A 26,806-nucleotide genomic window follows, 5' to 3' on the forward strand; every position below is an offset into this window, starting at 1 on the left:
AAAGGGGGGGCCATCTGCAAAAGAGAAATGTGCAACAATAGGCTCCAAAGACCTTAGGGTTCAGCCCATTAAGACTTCCAAAATGGTAAGGTTCCAAAATTCAAAGGTAAGTCCAAATGGTCAAGTTTAGTGGAATTGGATTGGATTCATTGTGTGTGTGTACAAAAAAGTCTTCACGACTCCTACATAGGAGGGGGTGAGTCCTGTAAGTAGGGGATGAGAGAGAAACACACACACACACACACACTCACATGCTCCCTTTACACAAAGGGAATGAGGGACACATGTCAGCTCCCTAGCCTAGATGCCCACAAGGTGCACTCAAATCGTATTGGATGGCCATGGAGGTGGACCAATGAGAATTAGGCTAAATTAATCTAGTTTGATTAATTTAAAAACACTTAATAAAAGAACCAAAAAGAATTAAGCTCTCTAAAAGACTATTGGACAGTCTCCCAAGGGGTCCAATGAGCATTCAACAGCCCAATGGCTTGCCTGATTCCTATTGGCCAAAAGACAAAGGGGTCCAATGAGAGTTTAGTTGCATTAATTAAATACCTAATGCTCGCACAAAAGGGGAAAGGGGGACACATGTCACAAGACTATCACTTATGCTTCTTAAATCCTATTGGCTAAGCATGGAGGGATACAATGGGAAGCCATCAAGAGGAATTAGCAAGAGGGGTCGACCAAGAGAGAGAGGGGGTTGATTTTTCAAAGGCATTATTCCACACACACTCACACTAGCTCATGTGTGAAGCAAGAAGACTCTCTCTCTCCTTCTCAAGCTTTAATGGAAAGCTTATCATCTACTCCAAGCTTGGAGAAGGGAGGAGTACACCAACAACTCTTGGCTTTGTGATGCAAATCCAACCAAGATCCAAGTTTCAATGCATCCTCATCTCCTCTACCATGCTAATTACTAAGCTATGCTAAGCTATTATCAGTCATTATGTGAGGAGATGTACATCTTTCTCGAAAGATTATTCCTTTCTCCTCTCAATCTACTCTCATACCCCGCTAGCTCTCACCATCTCTTCGAAGGTGTGTGAGGTCTTGGGTTTGAGACCGTGAGGGAATTGATGTTGTATTTGATAAGTATTTTGATTGGTGCTTGAAGCTTCCATCTTCATTGCACTAGCTGGTTATTGAAGGAACACAAAGAATTGTATTGTAAAATGTTTCTCTTGATGGGGGAAACCTATAATACAAAGCCTTTTGGAGGGGGGACCGGTTCCATGTAAATCCGGTCCTCAACTATTGTCAACAGCTTAATTTCTCTCTCTTTTGAAGTATTGTTCATGCCTATCTAACTAGATGTTATGCTTTTTGTTGCTCTCTCCACCCAAGCACTCTTGTTATGCTCATTAGGACTCTATTCTAATGAAATGCTCACTATGTTCAGGCTATTTTCCGCTACACACAAGTTACTAGGCCATTTAATGTTACAGTCTTTTAGAACAATGAAGTTAGAGAAATTCTTGTTTTGCGTAGATCTTGCCATCAAAGCTCTGAAAGAGAAGAACATACCTCTTATTATGCACTTAGTATGAAAATGGAGTCTTTAAGGTGGTTTTCTACACTATTTTAAAGTCAAGGAAGCACCCTCTATATTTCAAATCAAAATAAATTGGACCAATAGCACCTTGGTATGATAGTCCTATATAGCAATAGTTTGGATGGTAGCTAACAATTGTTGTATGTATGGTAGTTATGGGTAGTACATAAAGAATTTGATCTCACTGAGATAAGGGTTTCAATTGATTTAGAAGGGTTTAACATCATAATAGGCACCACCAAAAATCTTGTAGCACACCACTAATTGTTGTGAGTGATTGATCGATGCATTCCCATGCCACTTGAGGGAAACCTGTTCTTTTTTAGGAGAAATTACCAAAATACCCCTATAATTTGTGGAAATTCTCAGAAATACCCCTCAAATTTCCAAAAATACCCATCATATTAGGCAACACCAAAACTCTTGTAGCACACCATTGTTGATAGACACACTAGTATGTTAGTTTAGTAGTCAGTCAAATATTTTCTGCTGATTAGCCGGATATGCTCTGTCGGATTGTGATGAATTGGATTGTAGTCAGTCGGATTGTGGTGAATCAAATATTTAATAGTTAGTTTGTATCAAAGACTGAGGTTGTTATACCAGTTTCTGGTGAATTAGTTATAAGTGTGCTTTACACTCTGTGAAGGATACGATTATAAGGGGATGACTATGTAGCTCTTCCTTGATGAATGAAGCATTTTTGAATTTTGTTTTGGGTTACTTCTTGTTTTATCTCATATCTTCTGTGTAATACTTCAGTGTTTCTGAATGTAATTCTGAGTTATGTGAGGTTAAGGGTAGTATGATGATTCAGTTTTCTCTGTGTTGATGAACCATAACACATTTGGCGATCCTGCGGGTTATGTTCTCTTTTTGTGAGGACATAAGCAAGTTTCTGGTATTCTTCTTCTGTGTATGGATGTTTTTCAGGGATGATGAATGTCTGAGAGGGGTAGGAGACACTCTCGCGTATATTATACAAGGGCTCAGGCCAGGGTCCGTCTTTGGCATTTTCTCTTCTGCTTTGGCTTGATGGAGACTAGGCTTCGATATCCATATCTGACTGTTTCCTTTGTAGAAGCCTTGATTTTGGAGTAGATGACACGATATCCATCTAGAGATTGTATTAGCCTTGGTTGCATTTGGCTTCTGTTTGCTGTTGGTTGTCATTGCTTGACTTTGCGTAGAACCTTCTGTTGCATGACTTCTCTTTGTTGTTCCAGATTGAGCTACAAGTTTTGGTAACCATATTTGAGTGTTACCTTCATAAAATCCTTGTGCTTCAAGTAGCTTGACTGGAATCATCCACTATTGCATCTGTTTGTGTTGGGTAGCTATGCCAAAATTTGACTTCGACACCCATATTTGTCGTTTTGCTTGTTTGGAAGATCTTTTTTTCCACGTTTTGTTGTTGTTCCTTCTCTTGCGTGAGTTGTTGGTCTTTCATTGATTGCTCGGCTTTATCCTTGTAGAACTTCTTTCTTGAGGTGAGTAGATCGAGGATGTTACTTTAAACTTTTTGGCCTAAACATTAGCGTTTCCTTGGAAGTATCCCTAAGCAGTGATTGACTTGTTTGATGCTACCCACCTTGTCACTTTATATTGTTGAGGTTGAGCTGGTGTTTGTTGTATCCAAATTGGGTCTTTGAGTTGGATGTGTTCTTTGGATAGTAACACTTAATTGATTCCCTTTGGCTTCTTCTTAATGATTTTTTGTGATGGAAACTTTGGTTGATAAACTTTTTGTTTCGGTTTCCATTGCATTGTTGATGGTTTGGCTCTTGAAGTTTTGTTGGAAGTTTAATGTAGGATTGTTGAAGGTAAGGTTGTCTTGCGAGGTTGATATACTTCAGTGTTTACCTTTGTTTTACCTTTTTCCGTGATGGTTGGCGATTTCTTCTTCGCATGGGTTTGAGAAGCTTCATGGAGTCTTACCGTTGTTGTTGTTGAATCTTTTGATTGTTGTCGAAAGAAGATGTTCCTGTCAGGATCAGACTCTCCTTGATGTGATGGGAGTCAATTATGTGGAGAGTATCCTTATACTCCCCGGTATTCAACTTGAGTACAGCTTCTACCGTTTTAGAACTTGTAATGACCATGTACTCTAGCTCATTGATTGGCGGCTTTCCCATCATTATCCATGTTCCATAAGACATTAGATTCTTTGTTGCTTTTGGATCTATTAATATTGAACATGTGATTTTGAGTCTTGTTTCTTTGCATATGCTGAATTTGATTGTTGTAGGAGACAATCGACGTTCTTCCTGGTTCCTGTTCTTCTTTTGGTCTTGTGTTTGCTAAACATTTGACGTTGAACTTAAAAAACTTATTTTCCTTCATCTGCTTTCATTTGTGCTTTTCCTAGAGTCGACTTCTTTGAAATAGATTTTGTTAATTCTTTTGGTATGTTAATGATGACATATTCTCGTGGTTGCTCTGCTTCCTTTGTTTTCACTTTTACCTCATCCTCCAAGACGTAGCCATCTGCATCAACGTTTCTGCTTTCACTTTCACAAACTTCGTTAGCTTCCTTCAATACCTTTATTGTGAATAAGAGAGTTATAGCGTAGCCATCTTCATCACAAAATTTGGTGTTGGTTGCCTCATTTACACAAACATCAATAGTTGCCAGTATTTGAACCCATCCAAAAGGTTCAAACATCTCTTTCGAAAAAGGCTCTAGTACATATGCCTTGTCTTGTATTGACCTATCATAAATGCAATCCTCGTTTTTCAAACTACCACCCTTAGAAGCTCCACATGTCCAATTGTGAGCTTTGTTTTGCAGCCAAGCCGGTATTTCTCCTTCTTGGTTAGTTGTAGAGTTTAATTCCTCTCCAAGGTTTTGTTCCACATCTCTATAACTATGATTTTTGACACTAATTTTAAGTAGATATAGTCATAGCCTCAATCTTGTACCATTTTGAGCTGACACATGAATGGTCTACCCAGTATGATATCAAAGTTGCTGCTCTTGTCAAAATTCATTATGGCAAAGGTGTGATCATACTCAATTTCACAAGAGGATGCAATGATTTGTTCTAATATTCCAATCGGTTTCTCCATGTATCCATCCGCTAATTGCAGTTTCAGTTGTGTTTTTCTTAGAGCAGGATTTCCCCATTTTACCCACATTTCCTTGATTGCAATGGCAATTCCTACCCCACTATGTAATATCACAACCATCTTTACTCCTTTGTACTCAAGTGGTAAGGTGGTGTTTTCTTCTTCGCCTTCATAGTAATCAACCACTTTATTTATTGGTATTGGCTTTGTCTGTGGCTTCTTAGGCAAGGTGTCATCCATGTTTTTGTCCGCAAGTTGGTCATGTGAAGGGATTTTCAACCCCATGTTTTCCAGGATTTTACCCATTTGGCCTTATAGATGTGGTCTAATTTTTAGTAGCTATGAGAGATAAAGTGTGCATTGTATAGGAGAAGACATCAATTCATGCAAGCTCTTGGTATCCATCATTTTTTGTGTGGCTTTCCACTAAGAAGGTACCATTTTAACCTCCGATTTTGTTTCAAGTTCTCCTATGAAAGATGGCAAAGTCTTTAGAGAGCGTGGTTTACTCTCTTCAGATGCAACAAACCTGGCATCCCCATATAAAGATTTTATATCCCCTGGGAATAAATTGTGATCCATGTTTATCTCAGGGATAGGTGCTGACTATAAAGTAGTACTACCATATTTTTGGTTTCTAATTGATTCCCATAAGGATTGTGGCCATGGTTCTTCTACCTCCAAAATTGACATTATTTCTTGTGAGCCCACCCCACCTGTGGTATTGGCTACTTCTCTTGTATCTAAAGGTGCCTCAACTCTTGAATCTTCCTGGTCTCTGTTTACAATACCATGGCTCTTCAATTCCTGGATACTTTTGCGGATTAGAACCTCCGTTTTTGGAGCATCTGGAACATGTGGTTCCATAAGAGCTTGGGCTGTTTGAATGATCTCCTTGCACATTTGCAACCACTCTTTTTCATACCCTGGATGAGGATACATCAACTATCTATCTTCTTGGGTTTGATTGGGTTTTAGCCTAGCTTCATAAGCCTTCAAAATTCCATCTAAAGGTTCAAAGACTTTGTCGACATGGACTAAACCTCTCGAGTTAGTCTTTGACTCTTTAGGTCCCTTTGCATTTTTCTTGCTTTCTTGATCTTGTTTAAGTTGTTCCTTTGTTTAATTTAATTCAATTTCCAAAGCAGCTTTCTCATGTAACCTCTTTGATTTCATATTGTCTCGTTTGGCTTTCCATGATCTTCTTCTAGTTCTCATCGATATGTTTTTGATTTTTGTTTGAGGTGGCAATGTGGCTTCCTCCTCCTCGATTGCATTTTTGGCAGCTTCTTGAGCTTGAGCTTGAGCTTGAGTCTTCACGTTTACAGGAAGTGTGGATTCTACCTCAAATCTGCTTGAAGAAGGCATCACACCTACAACGTTCATTGTTGCTTTCCCCCTGTAGTCTGGATTCTTAGCATAGTTTTGGCGTACATTGTCTCTACCACAACGTTCATAGAATACAAATAATTCTATTTGTGGACCCTTGTTTGGACAACTTTGTGCCCAATGGTCACCTTCACATTCATAGCATGGACCTTATTGTTTCATAGCTGACGATCCAGCCAATGGTTGTTCTGGCCTGGTAAGAATGTTCTTCAAATCATACTCCTGATTGGTAAGGAACATGAACGTATTTGTATCCATGGAGTACAGATTTCTTGTAGGTTGTGGCATGTGTGTTGGCTGAGTGTAGTTGACTACTACTATATCATTGTTTAGAAGATGCGGTTGCTACCCTAGCATTTGTTGCGGCTTTGGTTGAGTGCTACATAATGGAGTGGGGTGATCACATCACATTTAGATATGTATTGTTTGAAGCAAAGCAGAGCTTCCTTCACTCTTTTGTTTGCTTTTTGTTTGAAAGCGTAGATTTAGAACACTGTGCTGTGTTTGATCTCCCTTTTTGAGAACTCCTCTACAAATTCTTGTAAGAGTTGTGCTATGCTGGGAAAATCATCTCTGTTTAGAGGTTGGAACCACGTCAAATCCATCCTTTCTAATGTCAATCCAAATCCCTCATACTGAGTATGGAAATCCGCAATCTGTTCAGCTCTCAAAACTTATTTGAAGAGTGAGACATGAGCATATGGATCCCCTAACCCATCGTATTTTGTCTTGACACATTGAGCCACTTGATATGGTCTTAATTGTTTGTGTTCATCCATAATCTAATCAACTTGTGGTCTTGTGGAAAGACGTCTCGTTGTCTCCTCTCGTTTTGGAGAAAACCCCGGTGGAATCCTCTCTGATGCATGTTCTGGCATTGTTTTGTTTGAAAGTAAGTAGGGATCGGAGTACCCTTGTATGTATATCTCTTCAAGTCAACTGGGTTGACAAGTTTGTACTCTCTTCCATACTTATCTACCATCAAAACTTGCACTTCATGGGCATCTGTATATGAATGCATAGAGGTTCTTATGGGTGGTCAACTCTCTACCATAGGGTTTAACACACTTGTAGAAAATATATGGATCTCCATTTGTGAACCTATATAAAGCCCTCATGAAAATAATCCATAAGCACTGTCATGGATTCATTGGCTTAGATGAATCTCACATTCGGTTTGTTGATCAGAGGATGCCTCTCCTCTAGGTATTCTCCCAATCCCACTGTTGTTGGCATTACAGCGTTTGTTGCATTTTCTCTGAGTGGAGTAGAGAACCCTGGTGGTGGATGATTTATCATGCTCAAGACTCACTCAAAACTCTCTAGATAGTCTCTTACAAGCCCACTTTGGCTTAGTGCAACTTATCCCCTTTTTGACCCTAAACCGGTCTCTCAAAAGTCAAGTCTTTATGGCTTTTTGGTCTCTAGAAATTGGTTTTGGGGTACCCTAAAAGTTTGGATTTAAGAAACCTGAAAAAACTCAGCTCTAAAACTAAAGTATGGCTAGGTGGGTCCTATTGCCTACAAGCTATCTTCCTAGCTATACCTTACTCAATTTGGAGTTGTCTATAAAAAATTAGAGCAATTTTAGTGAACTACACTTGAAACAACACTCAAAACAGTCATTGGACTAGAACATAGAAACTTTGGTTGGTGCTCTTGGTCTCCAGAAGGTATTTTTAGCTCAAACTTGAGATTTGGGGTGTACTCAAGTATGTCTACGAGATCATCAAGTCAGATACCCCCAATATGCTGAGGTACATGGATCACAATCCATGTTCCTCTGTCAAAAAAATTCCCACAAATTTTGATTGTGTGTAGACAAGGTCATATGCAGGCTATATACCAGTTTTTATCAAATTATGAGGTTGAGGTACATGGATCGTGATCCATGCTCAACCACATCTGAAGTTGAGCTCTTGGCAGCTTGTTCCTGACTATGTCCACAAGCTAAATCTCAGATCTTTTTGGATTTGGACTTGTTTTGACAAGTCAAATGCCCAATACTAGGTTTGCATTGTGGTTTTCAATGTGTTTGCTCCCTTTTAACCCAAATTTGTTTTTTTTTTCAGAATCGGATGTGGGATATGTTTCCTTGTGTATGCACTACTAATCTGGAAACTTTTAGGTCAAGATGTCACTATGGGTACATGGACCTGATCCATGTTTGGAGCCCAAATTGACTTCTCTTGGTACCATCAGATTCAACATGATTAGTAGGTCCTATGGTATCAAGTTTTTTGAAAATGGACCTCTGGATCGAAGTTATGTCAATTCTGGCACTTGCTCAGAGTACTTGACAGTTCTGGGCTTGTGTTCTGGTTTTTGATATCCAAATCCACTTTTTTGAAAAGACCACTAGATTCTTGTGATGTCCTCTAGCTACGGGGCAAGTATGCTATCAGTCTGTGACAAAGGAACATGGATGGCGATCCATGTACCTATGTGTCAAAATGTACTAAAACTTGGCACACAGTTTCCCCTTGGTCCATTGATCCCTGCTATATGGCTTTTGTATGATTTGAACTTGTTTAGGTCAGGCAAAAGTCAATCCTTGGGTCTGTTTTAGGGTTTTTCTCTTTGCACTTTTTTTGGCTCTTTTCACTCACTTTTTGAACTTTTTTGACCAAATTTCTTTGGGGACTTTTGTTCACAATGGTCTTTGTTATAGGTTGGAGAAGTTTCTGTCCAAAAATTTCTCAGGGGTACATGGATCGCAATCCATGTTCCACCACCTTTGGACTTGATCTTTGGTGTCCTGAAAGCTTATGATCTTGGTAGCTTGCTCTACAAAGAACTTTTGGATTTGGAGCAGTTTTGCCCAACCAAAACTGACTTCTATAGTCTGCTGTGATAGTTTTGAGAATGTCCAGTTTTTGGCTCTTTTGACCACTTTTTATAACTTTTTTTCATATGGTTCTTTTGGGAAAGTTGTTCCAAATGGTACCAGCTAGCTATTGGTCTAGTTCTTGTGTAAAATTTCAAAAAGGTACATGGATCACGATCCATGTTTTGAAGCCAAATTGACTTTTCTCGGTACCATTAGGATCAGCATGTTTACTAGATGCTATGGTATCAAAAGTTTTGGATTCGAACTAGTTTTTGTCATTAAAAAGCAAGTTTTTTTTGTCTTTCTTGCAGCTTTTGACTAGTTTCTGTATTTGGCTAATTTGACCAACTTTTTTTTACTTTTTTGACATTGTGCCTTTTGGGAAAATTGTTTGTCTATGTCTCAGCTACCTCCTGGGGCCTTCACTAAGGATTATCGTATGATGTCATGTGAGTGTACAATAGGGAGGGTTTATAAGTCCAAAAAGGTGGATTTTACAAAGGAGGGTCCCGTATATAGGGGGTAAAATGACAATTTTGGTGCACGCAGGTGATTTATTCCTAGTATTACTAGTGAATCCCCTGGGAGCTACCTACTGCTCAAATATCAGCCAAAAAAAATTTCAAATTTTTTTCATGAGGTACACGGATCGCGATCCATGTTTGACCTCATTTTGATATGAAACTTGGTCATATCATAGTTCATGTTATGATGGCACTCTTCCCCAAATCGTTTTGAATCTCGATCACTTTTGCCCAATCAAAACTGATTTTTTATATGTGTCCTGCGGTTTTTGGCTATCTGGAAAAATTTTGGTGTTTTGATCAACACTTTACAGTTTTTTGCTATGGTCCCTTTTGGCAAAGTTGTTCCACTAGTTATCAGGGATGTGCTTGTCAGATATCAGTCCCAGATGTCAAAAAGTACATGGATCACGATCCAGTTTGGCAGCATTTTTTTCATGAACTTGGTTCTGCACGTTCTCTATCCCCTGTACAAGCCAACTCTCACCCAATTTTGAATTTGGATCCCAAAAAGTGTTGGAATTAGGGTTGCAAGGAAACGCACACAACTTGGAGAAGACGAAGGAAGCTCAAGGCACACAATAGAGAGTGTGTTATTTAATGTGCAATGGAAAGATAGATAGCCCTAGAGTGATGGGCGTATATACAATGCACGAGGGGAAAAATGCCCCGGCGGTCCTAGTGTGTTCACACACATCACTACCACATGTATATGGTAACAAATCCCCCTTGGAGGGATGCGGTGAACGAGAGATAGTGTGTTCACACACATCACTACCACATGTATATGGTAACAAATCCCCCTTGGAGGGATGCGGTGAACGAGAGATAGCACATGAGTAAAGGGAATTGCCATGCCCTGAGGACATGATCAGTCCACAAAGGAGAGTAAGCCCAAAGCTTCAAGCTTCTCACGAGACAATGCCTTTGTGAAAAGATCTGCAAGGTTGTCCTGTGTTGGCACATAAGACAAGCTGATCTCTCATGCTGAGAGCCTCTCCCTGACATAGTGGTAATGCACCTCAATGTGCTTTGTGCGAACATGAAAAACTGGGTTCCTCGCAAGTACCAATACGCTATGAGTGTCAGTGTAGATAGTGTTGATAGTGTCCTGTCCAACACCCAAATCAACCATAAGGCGTCTGATCCATACACACTCAATCGTAGCTGTGAAGACTGCCTTGCACTCAGCCTCACAACTAGAAGTGGCCACAGTAGGTTGCTTCTTGATCAACCATGATATACATGAACTGCCAAGCATGAAACAAAAACCACTTGTAGACACTCTCTGTCAAAACAACCAGCCCAATCTAAGTCCAAAAAGCTTGTAAGTCTGGCGGCAATGATCCCCCCTTGGGATAAAACAAGCCAAGATGTAAAGTGCCACTAAGGTAGCGGAAAATCCTCTTGACAGCCTGCCAATGCTTAGACCCTGGGCTATGCATAAATCTGTTGACCCGTGAGACTGCAAACTGAATATCTAGCCTTGTGCTACATACATAAATGAGGCATCCAACAAAAGTTTGGTAAACAACGTGGCACACATGATGGCGTCAAGCCAAAAAGAATGTGGCAAAACTTGACTTTTGACCATACATCATGCCATTTCCGTAAGTGACTTGTTTTTCCTCTCAGCAACACCATTTTGTTGAGGTGTGTAAGGCACTGTACATTGGTGTTTTATCCCACAACTAGCCAAAACTGCATTAAATTCATGAGACATATACCCCCCCCCTCGATCGAAACGGAGGGTTCCCATACTACATTTGGAGACATTTTCAGTCATAGCCAGAAATTGTTTGAAGCACATAAAAACTTTGGACTTTGCTTTAAGCAAAAATACCCATGCATGCCTGGAGTAATCATCAATGAAAGTCACAAAGTATAGGTAATTGCCCAAGGATGGAGTTTGCATGGGCCCACAAACATCACTATGCACAAGCTGCAACCTGCATGTGGCCCTAGCTGAACCCTCCTTTGGAAACTTAGAACGTTGTATTTTACCCAGAATACAGCCTTCACAAACATGTTTGACATGTGCTTCAAGAGACGGCAAAGAAGCAACCATATCAGATTTCTATAAACGCAGTAAACTGGCAAAATTCAGATGACCAAAATGTGCATGCCAAAGTTTTGCATCTGAAATAGCCCTTGAATCTTCAACTGCATTTGCAAAAAAAATTCCACACTTGTCATACAAAGTGAGCTTATACGGCCCACGACACAAAAGCCTAGATGTAGCAATGTGCTTTGTAGCACCACTGTCAAAATACCACACATGAGAATCTGCAACAACTGACATGCATGCATCATGGACAACAGGATTGTAAGTGCACTCTGCACTAAAAGCCCATTTTGCATCAACATCAGCAACATAGTCTCCTTTCACAGAAGACTTAACAATGGTTGCATTTGTAGTGGAACTAGCATTTGCATTGGAACCACCCTCTTTCTTCTTAGCCTCTTTGACCTTCAACTTAGGAAACTGCTTGATCAAGTGATCATTAGATTTACAATAATGGGAAAGCATCTTCTTTTTTCCCTTATCACCAGAATTTCGAGACGAATTGCTGCCAGCAAAAGCATTAGGAACAGAAGTTTTGCCACTCGGAGCAGCAGAACCATAAGAAGTGGCTGCATTGCTATTACCACCCTTTCTTTGAGAAGCAATAAAAGCCTGTTCAATTGCATGTTGCCTGGTCTTTTTTTTTCTAGAAAGTGACTCTTGCAACAGTAATGTGCATAATGCATTAACCTTGACAACTTCAGGATTTCCTTGGGTCATAAGTCTCCAAGTACTAGCAAAAGTCTGCACAAGGGAACTGTCTAAAATGACTTCACCTACAAAAATAAGTTGCTCATTGATATCCTTGACACCAGCAAGGAAAGTGTCCATATCATCTTCCTCATGCATAATCTTTGATTCCAATTCTTTACACAACAAAGCAATTTTAGCCTCATTGCGACTTGCATAAAGACCAGCCAAAATATCTGAAGCCCGTTTTGCAGATTTTGTTGAACGAATGTGAGAAAAAATGGTGCGCTTCACAGACAACACAATCAGTGCATGAGCCTGTGCATCCTTTACATCCCAACGAGATTGTTATGTCGTAGGCAAAACAACTCTAATAGCACCAATCCTTGGACAAGACCTGTAACATCCTCAACATCACCTGCATCCTCAGAACCAGGACGTACATCAATGCCTTGCACAATATTCTAGACGCCCTTTGACACAAGAACATGTTGCATCATATAAGCCCACATACGGTAATTTTCCCCATCCAACCTGTCCTTAGTAGCAAACATCTTGAACACATCTGTGTTGTTGTCAGCCATGGTAAATGTTGCACCTGATGTGAAAACATCCAGAAAATAGGAGAAACAAAGCGGGAACAACACGTGGTATATAGCATAAACCGTAGAAGACAAGCCACGATCTGTAGGGTGCAAGAAGCACAAACATACAACCGGTCATCTTCTAGGGTGATGGTCCTCCTACACCGTGCTTTTGCTCCTTGTGGTCAGATTCAAAGCTACGGAGTCTTGTCGGGCTTCTTGTCTCTCTCTCTCTCTCTCTCTCTCTCTCTCTCTCTCTCTCTCTCTCTCTCTCTCTCTCTCTCTCTCTCTCTCTCTCTCTCTCTCTCTCTCTCTCTCTCTCTCTCTCTCTCTCTCTCTCTCTCTCTCTCTCTCTCTCTCTCTCTCTCTCTCTCTCTCTCTCTCGCCCCACTCCCTATCTAGGGTTTACGAGAAGTCGCTCTGAGGTTGTCCTCCCCTGGGCGAAGGGTGGCCCTGTGGGAGGGCATCGGGCTCCACTGCCCTGCCCTAGGCAAAGTGCACCCCGTGTCTGTCACACCACAGTTTCTCAGCAACAGTATCGGTAGGTCGTGACCTCCAGGAGCCGCTCCACAGCCTCTCCACAGTAGTACAGGCCCGCGTTTTGGGGCTTCTGTTGCTCCACATCTGGCCTAGTAGGCTCAACTCTTCTTGGCACGAGCTACTCGACGCAGGCCTGTGCAAGTTTTGCAATTTTTCTTTGTTGCTCCCTTCACGGACTGCTTGAGATTCTGATAAGGTTTCCCTTAAGCTTTTCTTGGATTTGTATACCATCTTAAGCATTGGGATGAATACCCCAAAGATACCTACGAGAACACGACCGAGTTTTGCAGTGGTGATAGCAGCCCCTAGCAAACTTGATCGCATTAGCCAGCTTCAAGCAACACTTGACCGAGTCACAGGAGAGTATTTTGAGCTCAAAAACCGCCTCAACAAGTTAGAAGAATGCTTCAATTCCATGGTTGACCTCGCCATCGACAAGGTAAAGGAGGTGGAGGCAAAGGTTAGCCAAGCTCACTCAGAAACCATCACCCAAGTGAAGACTTCTATAACAAAGGAGCTCTACAAACGAAGACTTCAAGAAGAGAATGCCCTCAAGGTCCACATCGGTGGGCTTCCCTTGATGTGGTGCACCGTTGAGGACACCCTTGAAGAATCAATTTCTAAGCTCAACGTCATTCATCAACCAACCAACATCAAGTCAAAGGTCGTCGCTTGGATCAATGACGAATGATTGATATGTGCGTCTCGAGCATTTTGTCCTTACTTTCAAGGACAAAGACAAGCGGTTGAAGTTTCTACACCAATCCCGTGTCCTCAAAGGAACAAAGCTTTGGATTACAGAGGAGTTGAAATCAACTGAAAAGTAAGAAGGACGAGCTCAAGAAGATGTATAAACCTCGCAAACAAGGTAAATGGGCAGTCTACCGAGGTGGTAAAACTATCATTTAGGAGTTCTGGACTTCCAAAGGGGCTCTCCCCTCAACTACCCGCCCTTAGGTTTTTTTTTCCCCTTTCTTTTTACCTTCCTGATGGACCCTCAGTCCTTAACTAATATGTATCTTATGTCTTTACATTCAAGCATGCCACTGTACTGTTTTGCACCCGGTTCCATGGGTCATATTTGACCTCCACGGATGATAATACAATCTATCTAATCTCTCTCTCTCTCTCTCTCTCTCTCTCTCTCTCTCTCTCTCTCTCTCTCTCTCACTCACTTTGTGTCACTAGGTTGCAAAAAGCACTCGTCAAATCAACATTCTTGTGACACGTGGCTAGGGGGAGGAGCCAAAATTCTTCCCCGCTTTATATATAGTATAGAAGTATAGATAGATAGATATTTCCTTCTCTCTCTCTAGCTTTATATCCTCCCTCTCTCTCGCTCTCTCTCTAGTGCAACCGGTTTTGACCTAGTAGACAACAGCTCATCCTTTGGATCATAACTTCTTCAACCAAACTTCAATTTGGGTGATCTATAGGCTCAATCAAGAAGCATAATGCCCTCAACACATTGATGTAAAAATAATAAATTCAGAGATATGGAAGGCCTTGTTGCAACAATATTTCTTAGTGAACAGGTTTGAAGAAGTTGACTCTCATCTCTTATTTTAAATATAATGTCTTTCGGCACTTGCAAGGGTTCTTCTTCTTGAACAAGGTCCACAAACATTGTTGAAAATGATCCAAACTCTCCTAAGTGTGTAGATAGCAACACAACCACACAATCAACAACATCAAAAATCATGATCATGACATACTTGGTATCGTTGCAAGAGACCATCTACAAACAAGGAAAGACTTACGAGCACTTGCAGTGGAGAATGGAACTTAAGGGTTCTTGTGGTTGAGAATCCAAATCTCAAGAGGACATTTGAGGTACAAGTAAGTTTGTTGCAAGTTGAAATGGAAGTCGGAATATAAACGCTCTCTTGTGGACTTGAATGCTTTGAAGGAACGCATGAGCAAAGTAGAGCATGACCATATATTGAAAGAAGAAAAATTTGACACCGTGAGCCATAATGTATGCAACATGAAAATTGTATACACAAACAAGTTTTGGGTTGATATATGTGGTAATAATGTGGCTTCTAATCCGTCCCTCATGCAAGCTATGGCTCAAACAAAGAATGTTGAGAGTGTGGATATAGAGGAGTTTATGGAACGGGAGTGACGTTCCAAGAACATGATTATTCGTGGACTTCACAAAGAGAAGTTAGAGACACCCCCTGCTCTTGTCATTGTTATCAAAGATGTATTCAAACCCACTTTGGCATGCTAGGAGTTATGGGTTATGGAGCAGATAGAGTTGGTAAGCAAGGACCTACTCGCTCATGAGAACGGCCAATTGTATGCACCATGCCGGATGAGAACAAACAAAAGATTATCATTGATAATAGTTGGATCTATTTAAGGAATAAAAAATGTTTTGTATGTGAAGGTCGCACTATCAAGCAACAAAATATGCCTTGCAAGGTATATGAGGAGAGAAATTTTAAAAAACAAGGAGATCTCTCATGAAGAAAATGTGCCCAAGGAGGAGGCAATTCCCAGTAGCAAATAGAAATGCGTGATCTATGAGGTCGAGTTACAATTGAAAATATGCTTTTGGAATTGCGATAAATAACCATCAAATGTGGGGGTTGGCATTGATGAACTAACAAGCAAAGACAATGTTGTACTTATTATTGAAACTTGGGAGAATGATACACAAAGGATTAAAGACTTGCATGATTACAATTTACATTCATTGATGTGGTCAAATAATCTCAAGTAACAAAGAGGGCAAGGAGGGGTAGCATGTATGGTTAAGAAAGGATTGGAGGATTTTGTATCAATTGTGAGAGATGACAAGCACAAACTCTATGTATGGCTGAAAATTATGACACCAAAAAGAGCATCCATTTTTGTAGCCGGTTGCTACATTCCTCATCATGATTACCCCTTTTATGCTTGCATGGATAGACATCATCCATTTTTTGATTTAGAAGAGGACATTGCTTATTTCAAAGGCAAAGGTGATATTATTGTATTTGGAGATATGACTCCTCTCACAAAAACATTGCAACATGATACTCAATAATTTGATATGCCATACATTTCAAGGGAGTGGAGGAAGTTCGCTTGTATGATCGTACTGCAATGGATGAGAAAGAGCCGGATCACTATGGAAAGTTACTTTTACATATGTGTATTAGCGCGGGTATGCTCATTTCCAATGTTGTATCTTTGTGGAGTGGAACTAATGGATTTACATGTAGAAAACATAATGGGAATAGTGTGATTGACTATATGCTAGTCTCCAAAGCCATCATATATTACATAAATAGTTATATGCATGGCCAATGGATCCTAAAATCAGACCATTGATCCTTATATATTGAACTTGCATGTGAAGAAGCAACTTAGTATGATAATCTCAGCCAAAGGGAAGAGAAGTTATCACTTTTTATGGATTTCAAACGGGCATCAATGTATATTGAAATGGTTGATCAGAAGTTATGGATGACAAAGCTTCAACATGATGCACCATTGGAAAAACTACATGGAAAGCTTTCAAGAAATTTATTTGTTCTAGTTTCAAAGAATGCTTTTCCATAAAGCATGTCCATGGTATCAACAAAAATAGATAACGGAAAAGGTGGTTTGATAAAGAATGTCAAGACGCTCAAAATTCCTTGATAAATTTTGATGCAACTATGGACGAAGACAACTATCAAAGTCATTTGCATACATACAAGGCATTGATTCAAAAGAAGAGAAGATGATGGGAAGTAAAGAATCAATGTTTTTGTCCAAGCAAAGGCATGTACATGTGGAAGATTTTGGAGAAACTTGAGACACTAAGGTGTCCTGTTTTCCTACCAAGTTTTGGCAATTTATTTGTCAAGCTAGAAACAAGTTTTTTTACACATTGCTTCTACCATAGGTGGGTTATGAGGGAAAGAAAACACTGGGTAATTTTTGCCACATCAATATACAAGTCCTATGGACAAAATTATGGTAAGTTTTAAGTCATAAATTTTAGAAAAAATTCAAGCTATTTTGTCAAAAAAACCATAAAATGCTTATACGGTTTTGTAGAGATGACCTTTTTTATGTTTGTAAAATCCAAGTATTAGTACTTAGTGTTACAAAACAATGGAATTTCCTTCAAGGACTAGTTTCCAAGTCACTTGCAAGTTATAGACATAATTACATACTTGAGTATTTCCTGACTAAGAGAATAATTTTGGCCTTCCAAATGTCCTCTCATGGATTGGGGCTCTTATAGTAGAGTTTGACAACTAAAAATGAATTTCTACATTGAAACCAAGAAAATAAGTATTTTTTTGGCTCCCAAACTTAGTTAAATCTTATTTCTTGAAACCTATCTTGATTTTTTTCTTCTGCAAAATCTCTTAAAAATCTTGAATCTTCCACAATAACATTGAGATCAAGGTTTAAGGTGTCCAAATTGTGTTCGTACTATGTACTTTTATAAATTTAGTTGATCTACATGGAGAATTTGAAGTTATTTGAGGTTTTGAATGCTTGTGTTTTAGGAATTAAATTATCAAACTTTCTCATGTGTACTTTTGAATATTTCAAATGATCCATTAATGTTTGTTTACCAAAGCACTTAATACTCGCCTCCTTGAGTCCTCAATGGAGAGGTAAGCAATGTATCACTTTATAAAATGCACAAATACATCAAAAACATATTTTTCTTTGTATACAACAATATGATTGAAATGGCCATATCAAACACGTAGAACTTTACATTATTTTATATACTCTCAAGTAAGATTTTTTTCACATGAAAATTGCAATTATTTATAGCACAATTGTGGAAAACTCACTTACAATTTTCTACAAGGTCTCTTCATTTGTTCTTGAGCTTATAAAGTCAATTTATTCAAAGCATCAATAGCAATCTTAAGGGGGTCCACTTGATGAGTATAGTTCTTAATCATGATAACTTCTAAAATGCAAGGTTGTATTTTTAAAAGACTTTCTAGCTGACATATTTAAGCATACCAAAAGGGTTTTCTTGAATACATGATTTGATACAAGTAGGATTTAATTTAAATTTGTAAAAAAAGGACACTGAAGTGTCCTATTTTGGTACCAAACTAGTGTTAAAGATAAGCATGCAGATGTTTCTATGAGTTTTGTGTACTTTTGTGATGCTTCTACAGGAGGAAGAAGAGATGTCAAAGAAGAAAGAAGATGATATGAGATTACTTTGTGAGTCTATGTTTCTAATCAAAGAAGGTCAAAATTGTTGGCTTGATCAAAGAATATAATGAAAGACCAACTTATTGGCAAGATAATGTATCATTATTATATTTTTCTTCATTGTAAGCTTATATAGTAGTACAAAAAGCCCACCAAGAGAGGGGACATCAGCCATTATGACCCTCAATACTATGTATTGTCTATCTCTATCATGAACTGTCTTTGAGTGGTCTTTTATGCATGCAATGGTCTTCTTTTGCCAATTGATTATGTTTAGGTCCATGTATTATGGATATCTTATTTTGATTATCTACAAGTGATGATAATTGTCAGTTATTCAATTTTTGTTACATTGATATTAGCAACCAAACTAGGTTCTTATTTTGATTATTTACAAGTGACAATGTCATTGAATCATTCAATCTTCATTACATTGGTATTAAAGACCAAACTGGCTTCTTCTTCAATAGAGTGGTTTTATCGAAGAGAATCCACCAACTCAAAGTGATTGTTACGGCATAAGTTGCACAGTGCAGTCTTGCAGAGGTCTGGACATTGCAATCAAGAGTCATGCAGCGGCCGTGGCAGCAGTTCTTCACAAGATATCATGGGACTGGAGGAGGTTTTGCACCGTTCCCGATCTGCGTTGGAGCAGTGGTTGTATATGTGGGGGCATACCTGTCTTTGATGTACCTTACCTTATGTAATCCATACATCTTCTCTTGTAACTCTGTGTGTCCGGATTACCTATGAATGAAGAAGAAGGTGTTCTGTTCCTGTGTATTGTCTTCTATTCTATTTCTATGTGTTTGATGTTCACACAATGTAAGGCAGTTTCACGGTATTCATTCCCGTAATTCCTATTGCTCCTGTGCGGGCAATAGCCATTACATTTGGCAACCACGATGCACGATGGGCGACCTGCAATGAATATGCATGCACACTAGGTCGCAAGGTCCTCTTGACCCTTTGGTCCAATTGTAGGGAGACGTCGGAGGAGAGGTGGTTCGGATAAATTTGTTCTTTCTACACCGTAGGCTGAGGAATATGTATCTCCATCACCAAGTTCGGTGCGTGGTAGGCGGTTTCGGCGGGCGCAGCATACTCCACACAGTCAGTAATGTCCTCCTCCCGTACGTTCACCCTCACCCACACATGTTGCTCCACCACCGTCTCTGGTAAGTAGTCTGGGGGTGTCTCTGCCACTGTCCCCACCTCCTAGTGTTCGACAGCTTTTTCCGGGGTACAGTTGGGCAAGGGATGATGGCACATCCTCAGATTAAGTATAGCCGGTTTCGAGGTCTTTCCAAAGAAGAACCTGATGCACATTTGTGCCAATTTAATAAAGCTTATGGATTGAATCATCCTGGGGTGGTGATCCCTCTCCATCAACAATCAGTGTTTGAATCTACACTCTCAGGGAAAGCTGCTAAATGGTTGTCAGAGTACCCTGATGATCATTTTCAGACGTATGATGAAGGATCAAGAGCGTTCTTACAAAGGTTTAGAATGGAAAAGACGGTCCCTCAACATTTGGAAAAGCTTCGAACGCTACGGCAGAAGTCGTTTCCAGTGGAGGATTATGCTGCAAAATTTCAGATGCTTTTGTAGAGGGTACCTCAGGCACAAAGGTCGGCAGCAGAGGTGTTGAATGATTATTTTTTGCGGGGACTCAACAAGGATCTCAGAACTGCTATGGCAATAGTGGATAAGGTAACTACTCCACTGGATAATGTAATTGCTAGGGCTGTAGTAGCAGGAGAAGCTTTGGAGGATACGAAATCCCCAAACAAATCAAAGAAAAAAGAGAGGAAGAAATCTCATCGTAAGTCGCAAGACAGCGGCAGTGATAGTTCAGAGTCGGAGTCCGCAGCATCAGATTCCTCAAACTCAGGAAGCAAAAATTCGGGGAAAGAGTTGGAGGAGACACCTCAGAAAAAATCCCAGCGTCACGGGAAAGGTGTTTCATCCGGATCGTCAAAATCTACTGCGGTGGTTAAAAGTCTGAAGTAACTGTGGTGTACCCAGTGTTGGAATCCGGGCCATGCTGCTCAAGAGTGCGCAATGAACCAGAAGTGGTGTGCGATTTGTACAGCCAACACTCATAATACAATGGAATGATATTTCAATGGTCGGGGTCGTTGGAGTCGAGACTCTTCTACATGGCAACCACCACAGACAGGGCATGGACAAGAGCCTTCTGTGGTGATGGCTCATGCTCATACATAAGAGACGCCTTTGCAAGGTCAAGCAGGAGGACGGGGTCAAGGGGGAGGACAAGGTCGCGGAAGAGGTGGCCGAGATCCTATTCGATCCAAGACATGCCTTTTTTGTTTGGGGGATGGGCACTGGAGATCTGAGTGTACCGAAGCTATGGAATATGATCGGAAGAAGCAGGAATGCGCTGCAGGGAAACATCCTAGTGTGGCTATGGTTCAGATTGAAGGATTGGAGGAGTCCGATCTGGTGGTTTCATTAATCACGCGATCTAGTAAAAATGTGGTCCCAACACCCGATGTAAAGATTTCGGATTGGACGGCTCAAGAACAAGTGCGGAAAAAGACTGTGACCTGGTTGCCACAGTCCGCACCACCATTGAAATCATCAGGGCCATCAACCGTGGGTTTGGAAACAAAGGAAGGAAAAGCTGGAAACAAGGATGATACTAGAGAAGAAAAGGATTGGAATTCAATTTGGAAAGAGATCCTCAAGTCACCAATAGAAGTACCTTTGGGTTCATTACTGAAATTGGTCCCGAATTTTCATAATGCCTTGCTAAGACAAAATTCCAAAGAGCTGAGAGAAGTAGCCATCACGAAAGCTGAAGGCGAGGAGGATGATTTAGCCCCGTTGCCGGAAAATAGGATCACGGATACCCGCATTCCGGAGCTTTCAGTTAGATATCATGGAACATACATTGACAAGGTACTATTGGATGGAGGAGTGGGAGTAAACATTATTACTCAAGTAGCTTGTGAGAGTTTTGGACTCAGTGATTAGGAGCCTGCACCCTTTGTAGTTCGCATGGCAAATCAAAGAAGAGTGCAACCAGTGGGGTTACTTCGGGGCATTGTCCTAGATGTGGCTGGCTTATCTTTTGTTGTTTCCTCAGTAGTCTTGAATATTGAGGATCATAGTCAGGATTATCACATTATCTTGGGGAGACCCTGGTTAAGACAAGCCAGGGTAAAGCCTAATTGGGAAGCAAATATGCTTACAGTAAAAAAGGGTCGAAGGAAAGTGCGGGTGATGTTGGGAACATGCAGACAACCAGTTCAGGCAGCATGGCTTGTGATAGCAGAGACCATAAATATGGTGGAAGAATTAGAAGAGGAGCAATTTCTAAAAGCTAACCCAGATTTGGTTTCTTTATATCCGACAGATATTTCTCTGATTCCGAAGGGGAACTCGGTAGGGGTTTTAGGAACTCGAGCAGGGATAGGGGAGCAACAACAAGCGTTGCCAAGTCCTGAATCGAGGACGTTAATCAGCAAGAACGTGCGTTTGAAGCAGAGATGGGGAAAATTACAAGGGTTAAAGAAGATGAATTGGAGAAGGTCTTTCTTGGGGAGCAAGCGGAGTCGCAGCCCATATATATTAATAAGAAGCTTGAGGAAATTTTTAGAGGCCATTTGATTAAGTTGCTGACATAATTTAAGGATGTTTCTGCATGGGAATATGCGGATATGCAGGGATTGGACCCTAAGTTTTATCAGCATACGATAAATCTGAAACCGGATTCGGTGCAAGTGAAGCAGCACTCATATAGGATGAATCCGAATGTGGCAAAGCAAGTTAAGATGGAAATTGATCGTCTTTTGGAGGTGGGTTTTATTACCCCTATTGATAATCCGGAGTGGATTTCTCCCATTGTGGTGGTACCAAAGAAAAACAAGCAAATCCAAATTTGTGTGGATTACAGAAAACTGAATGCGGCTACTGTTCCAGATCCTTTTCCTCTTCCATTTCTGGATTCTATTTTGTATGATGTAGCAGGACATGAGATGTATACTTTTGTGGATGGGTTTAGTGGATATAACCAAATAAGAATGGCATTGCAAGATCAGCCAAAAACAGCTTTTATTACTGCATGGGGTGTGTTTGCATGCACAGTGATGTGGTTCGGATTGCGGAATGCGCCTTCAACTTTTCAATGGGATATGTTTCAAATTTTTGGTCCTTATTTGACGGATTTTATGAGAATTTTTCTGGATGATCTCAGTGTTCTTGGAGCACAATTAGAGCACTAGAAGCAATTACGATTATGCTTTATGAAATGCAGAGAGGTGAAATTCAGTTTGAATCCTTTAAAGTGTGCATTTGCTGTTCGCAGTGGCCAGCTATTGGGGCATATAATTTCCGAGGATGGCATTTCCGTGGATCCGGATAAAATAGCCGCAATTATGGAAGCACCTCCACTGGTGAACCAGAAGCATTGTCAGGTTTTTCTGGGCCAAGCTCGTTGGCATGGGAGGCATTTGAGGTTTGTTGCGCATTTGGCAATCCTGATTACTCAGGCAGCCCATGCTATAGATTTTGAATGGACGCAGGAATGTGATTTGGCTTTTCGAAGATTAAAACTTTAGCTGTCCAAAGCTCTGATTATTCTTCCTCCGAATTGGGGTCAGGATTTTCATGTGTTTGTGGATGCTTCGGACCGGGATATTGGCAGTGTGTTGATGCAGGAACAAAGTCAAGGATGGTTCCGGCCTGTCTATTATGCCAACATACGATTATCATCCGCAGAAAGGAATTATTCAGTAACAGAAAGGGAATGTTAAAGGATGATTTATTCAGTGAAGAAGTTCCGACATTATCTGTTGGGCCGACGGTTTTTCTTCCATGTGGATCATTCGGCTCTTTTATACCTGGTGCGTCAACAGAATTTGACGGGAATATTGGCCAGATGGGTGCTTTTGTTGCAGGAATTTGACTTTGAGGTCATACATCGTCTAGGAACTCAGCATGCGGTGGCTGACTACCTATCCAGGTTAGATTCCAGTGAGCCGCCGACGGATGTAGCTGATGAATTTTCGGATGCGTCTCTATTTCTAACAGGTGTGGTTGCAGGGGATATGGAAGTTCCGCAACAAGCAAGGGTCATCCCTAGCATTCCATGGACATGGTATGAGGAGATGTTTCATTTTCTCGACAGTGGTGAAATGGCTTCATTCTTGTCCAGTCATCAGAGGAAACATATGGCTATCAGAAGTAGGAATTTTGAGATTATTATGGGGAATCTCTATTATCGTACGGTGGTGGATGTATTACTCACATGTGTGCTACCACAAGAACAGGAAGCGGTTTTGGAGGAAGTCCATACCGGTATTGCGGGAGGCCACTTTACAGCATTGATCACGGCTCAAAAGGTTCTCCAATCTGGATTATGGTGGCCTACATTGTTTCAGGATGCGAGAAGTTATGTGCAACAATGTGATGTGTGTCAGCGGTTGGGGCAACCTACTAAAAGGTCCAGAATGCCTTTTCAACCGGTCTTGCCCTTGGAGCCTTTTCAAAAGTGGGGATTGGATTTTGTTGGACCTTTTAAACCAGTTGCAGCTCACACGGGTAATATATATATTTTGACCGCCACGGATTACGCTACCAAATGGGTGGAGGCATGGCCTTTGAGGGATAATACTGCATTTTCGGTGTGGTTGGGTGTTTATATAAGGATATTTTTTCCAGATATGGCTGCCCTATTGAGCTGGTTAGTGATCGGGGAAGTCATTTTTTGAATAAAGTGATGGAGAGAATGATACTGTTTTATTTTGTATTGCACAAGAAATCTTCTCCATATTATCCTCAGGCGAATGGGCAAGCGGAATCAACTAATAAGAAATTGGTTCGGATATTAACAAAGTTAGTGAATATGCATAGAATGGATTAGGATGTGAGACTTCCTTCCGCCTTATGGGCCTATCGGACAGCTTATAAAGTGGCAACAGGTTGACTCCTTTCAAGTTGGCGTTTGGCATGGAGGCAATTACCCCAGTGGAGCATGTGATTCCAAGTCTGCGGATGCTGATTGTGGATCGGTTTCTTCCGGAAGATTCGGTTATTTATCGTTTGGATATTTTGCAGGAACTAGACGAAGAGCGGTTGCATAGTTTTGCGGTGTTGCAGGATCTGCAGTCCAGGCGAAAAAAATGGCTGGATCACCCGAAAGCACGGCAATTTGTACGGGGACAGTTGGTCCTTGTCTTTAATTCCCGCCTTGGGAAGATGCCTGGGAAGCTTAAATTACGGTGGTCAGGACCATTTTGGATCTTTAAAGCATGCGGGGCCATCTCTTTTTATTTGGCGGATTTACGGAGGGAGGTAATTTCTTACCGGTCAATGGTTTTAGACTGCGTCATTACTTTTCGCCTACCCCGATTCAGTGCCCCTTTGCTGTGGTACAAGAGTTGGAAGCCGCCCTAATAATGATTGGAAATTCTTTTGCATGCAATCTTGGAAAGTGGGAAAAGGGCAATGATGGTTGCGACACCGTGGCACGCCCTATTTTGGGAACTCGTTGTGAGTGGGTTTTTTGCATGCAGTCGATTACTTTTGTGCTTCTCCTGTTTTGTGGATCGCGCTCTCAAGGTGTTCTTACCTCAGTATTCTCTGCTTCTGAATCTCTTCGTTGCCATGACGGCTTCCCTTCTGCAATGCATCCCCTTTACTCTAGTCCAGCAGTTAGCACTTCACCGAGTGGATGCCTGGCTGCAAGATTTGCGGCTACGAGTGTTTGCCAACTTGGATTGGCAAGGGATACTTGTCCACCCGCAGGCCACAGTATTGATTGAGCAACTTGCTGTTGGGGATATGGTGCAGTTTAATACCCAACAGATTCAGCTGACAGCGGAAAGAATTTCAAGGTGCTGTTGTTTGCCCAATGATGGAGTCGTGTGAGCATCGCATGTGATTCCTGCTACCGATGTCGAGCAGGAATTTGGGTTGAAAGTGAAAGGGGAATACAAGCTTTCAGGGTTAACAGATGCAGCGACAAGGGATGCTTACAGCTGGTTTCTTGAGGCAATTTGGCTGTAAGCTAAAACCTATGCCATCTCGGCCAAAGCGCGAAATGTGTTGCATTCGGCCAACTTTGGGCCAGTTGCTTGGGCAGCAGTTGTCAGAGAGAGACTGCTTCCAGAATGCCAAAGAGTGGTGGCACAGCTGGGGCAAAGCACCCCAACCAACACAAAAGTCGGCCAGTTATTGACACTGATTTTCCATTGCGAGAATTTTTCCCTCTTGCCCTCCGTCCTCTATGCCATTTTGAGGATGACAGACTGATGGTCCAAGGTACTGTTGCACCTCTATCACAAACTTAGAGTTTGGAAGTTCCTGCTAGGCGGGTAAAACAGCAAAATGTTTGTATTGAGGATATGCCGGGACCATCGACTGCAGTGGTACCCTCTGGAGCACAAGAGATGGCCACTGCAAGACTATCGAGGCGCAAGCGCGTGCGGGAGGAACATCTGTTTTCTCACCACCTCCTGCGACTACATCTACTGTGTCGGAGGGTTCTGCGGTGGCATGCTGGAGACGTCGAATGCAGGAAAGGGAGGCAATTGCTACTCTAACTAGGACGGGCTCTCCGAGTGCGGACACTCCCTCGCAACCAGGGAATTCTAGAACCACCAATGCGGCTGCTTCAACGTGCGGTACTCTTTCCGCAGTTTTGCCATGGGAGGCGATGGCCACAAACCCTGCTGACCAAATCCATGCTTGCGGTACTTTTTTGAATAGACTTACGGAGTCTATTCATGCGGCCTGGCCAGCTCCCACAAGAGAGGCCCGAGTTAATGAGCTGGAAACGCAGGTAACAGCTTTGCAGGCTCGCATTGCCAATTTAACCAAGAAAAATGAAGACTTGACTGCGGCGGCTCGCAAGCAAAATGAAGAAATACAAACGCTTAGGGGGCTAATTTTTTGTTTGTGGCTTCCATTCAAGATGAGTTGCTTCAATTGCGAACGTAGAATAGCCTTGCCATATTTTTAGCCTCGCATCCTGGTGATGTCACGATAAATATGAATGATTTGGATGCTTTAGCAGTGGAGATGCAACAGGACCTCCACATCTTTTTGGAAAATCAAATACAGAGCTGGAGCACACGGCTGTCTGCTGAGGTGATAGCACAGCAACCAACTCAGCAGGATGTGATGCGGAAACCTGAGCCATCGAACACTAACAGAGGTAAGAGTGTCGTTCCAGAAGGTTTTGATATTGTTGATTGGGCGCAAGCTACAGAGGATTGTGCTGAGTCCCAGGCTCATTCTCTCGTTTGCAGAGAGTGATTCATCGATTTTGTAAGGAGCGACGCAGGGTGTGTTTGGGTGGAGACTTTGTCTCACTCTTTCTCCCTCAGTTTACCCCCATGTCCTCCATTTTGG

General features: G+C 41.3%; 1 pseudogene; it reads left to right on the forward strand.

Annotated features, from left to right (window-relative positions):
- Nucleotides 1-20,437, forward strand: part of LOC147425265 (2,3-bisphosphoglycerate-independent phosphoglycerate mutase-like) — a 52,116-nt pseudogene extending 31,679 nt beyond the window's left edge.
- Nucleotides 20,438-26,806: the final 6,369 nt, after the last annotated feature.

This window comes from Adiantum capillus-veneris, chromosome 25, assembly GCF_014529385.1.
Source record: "Adiantum capillus-veneris isolate H3 chromosome 25, ASM1452938v2, whole genome shotgun sequence".
Taxonomy (NCBI): domain Eukaryota; kingdom Viridiplantae; phylum Streptophyta; class Polypodiopsida; order Polypodiales; family Pteridaceae; genus Adiantum; species Adiantum capillus-veneris.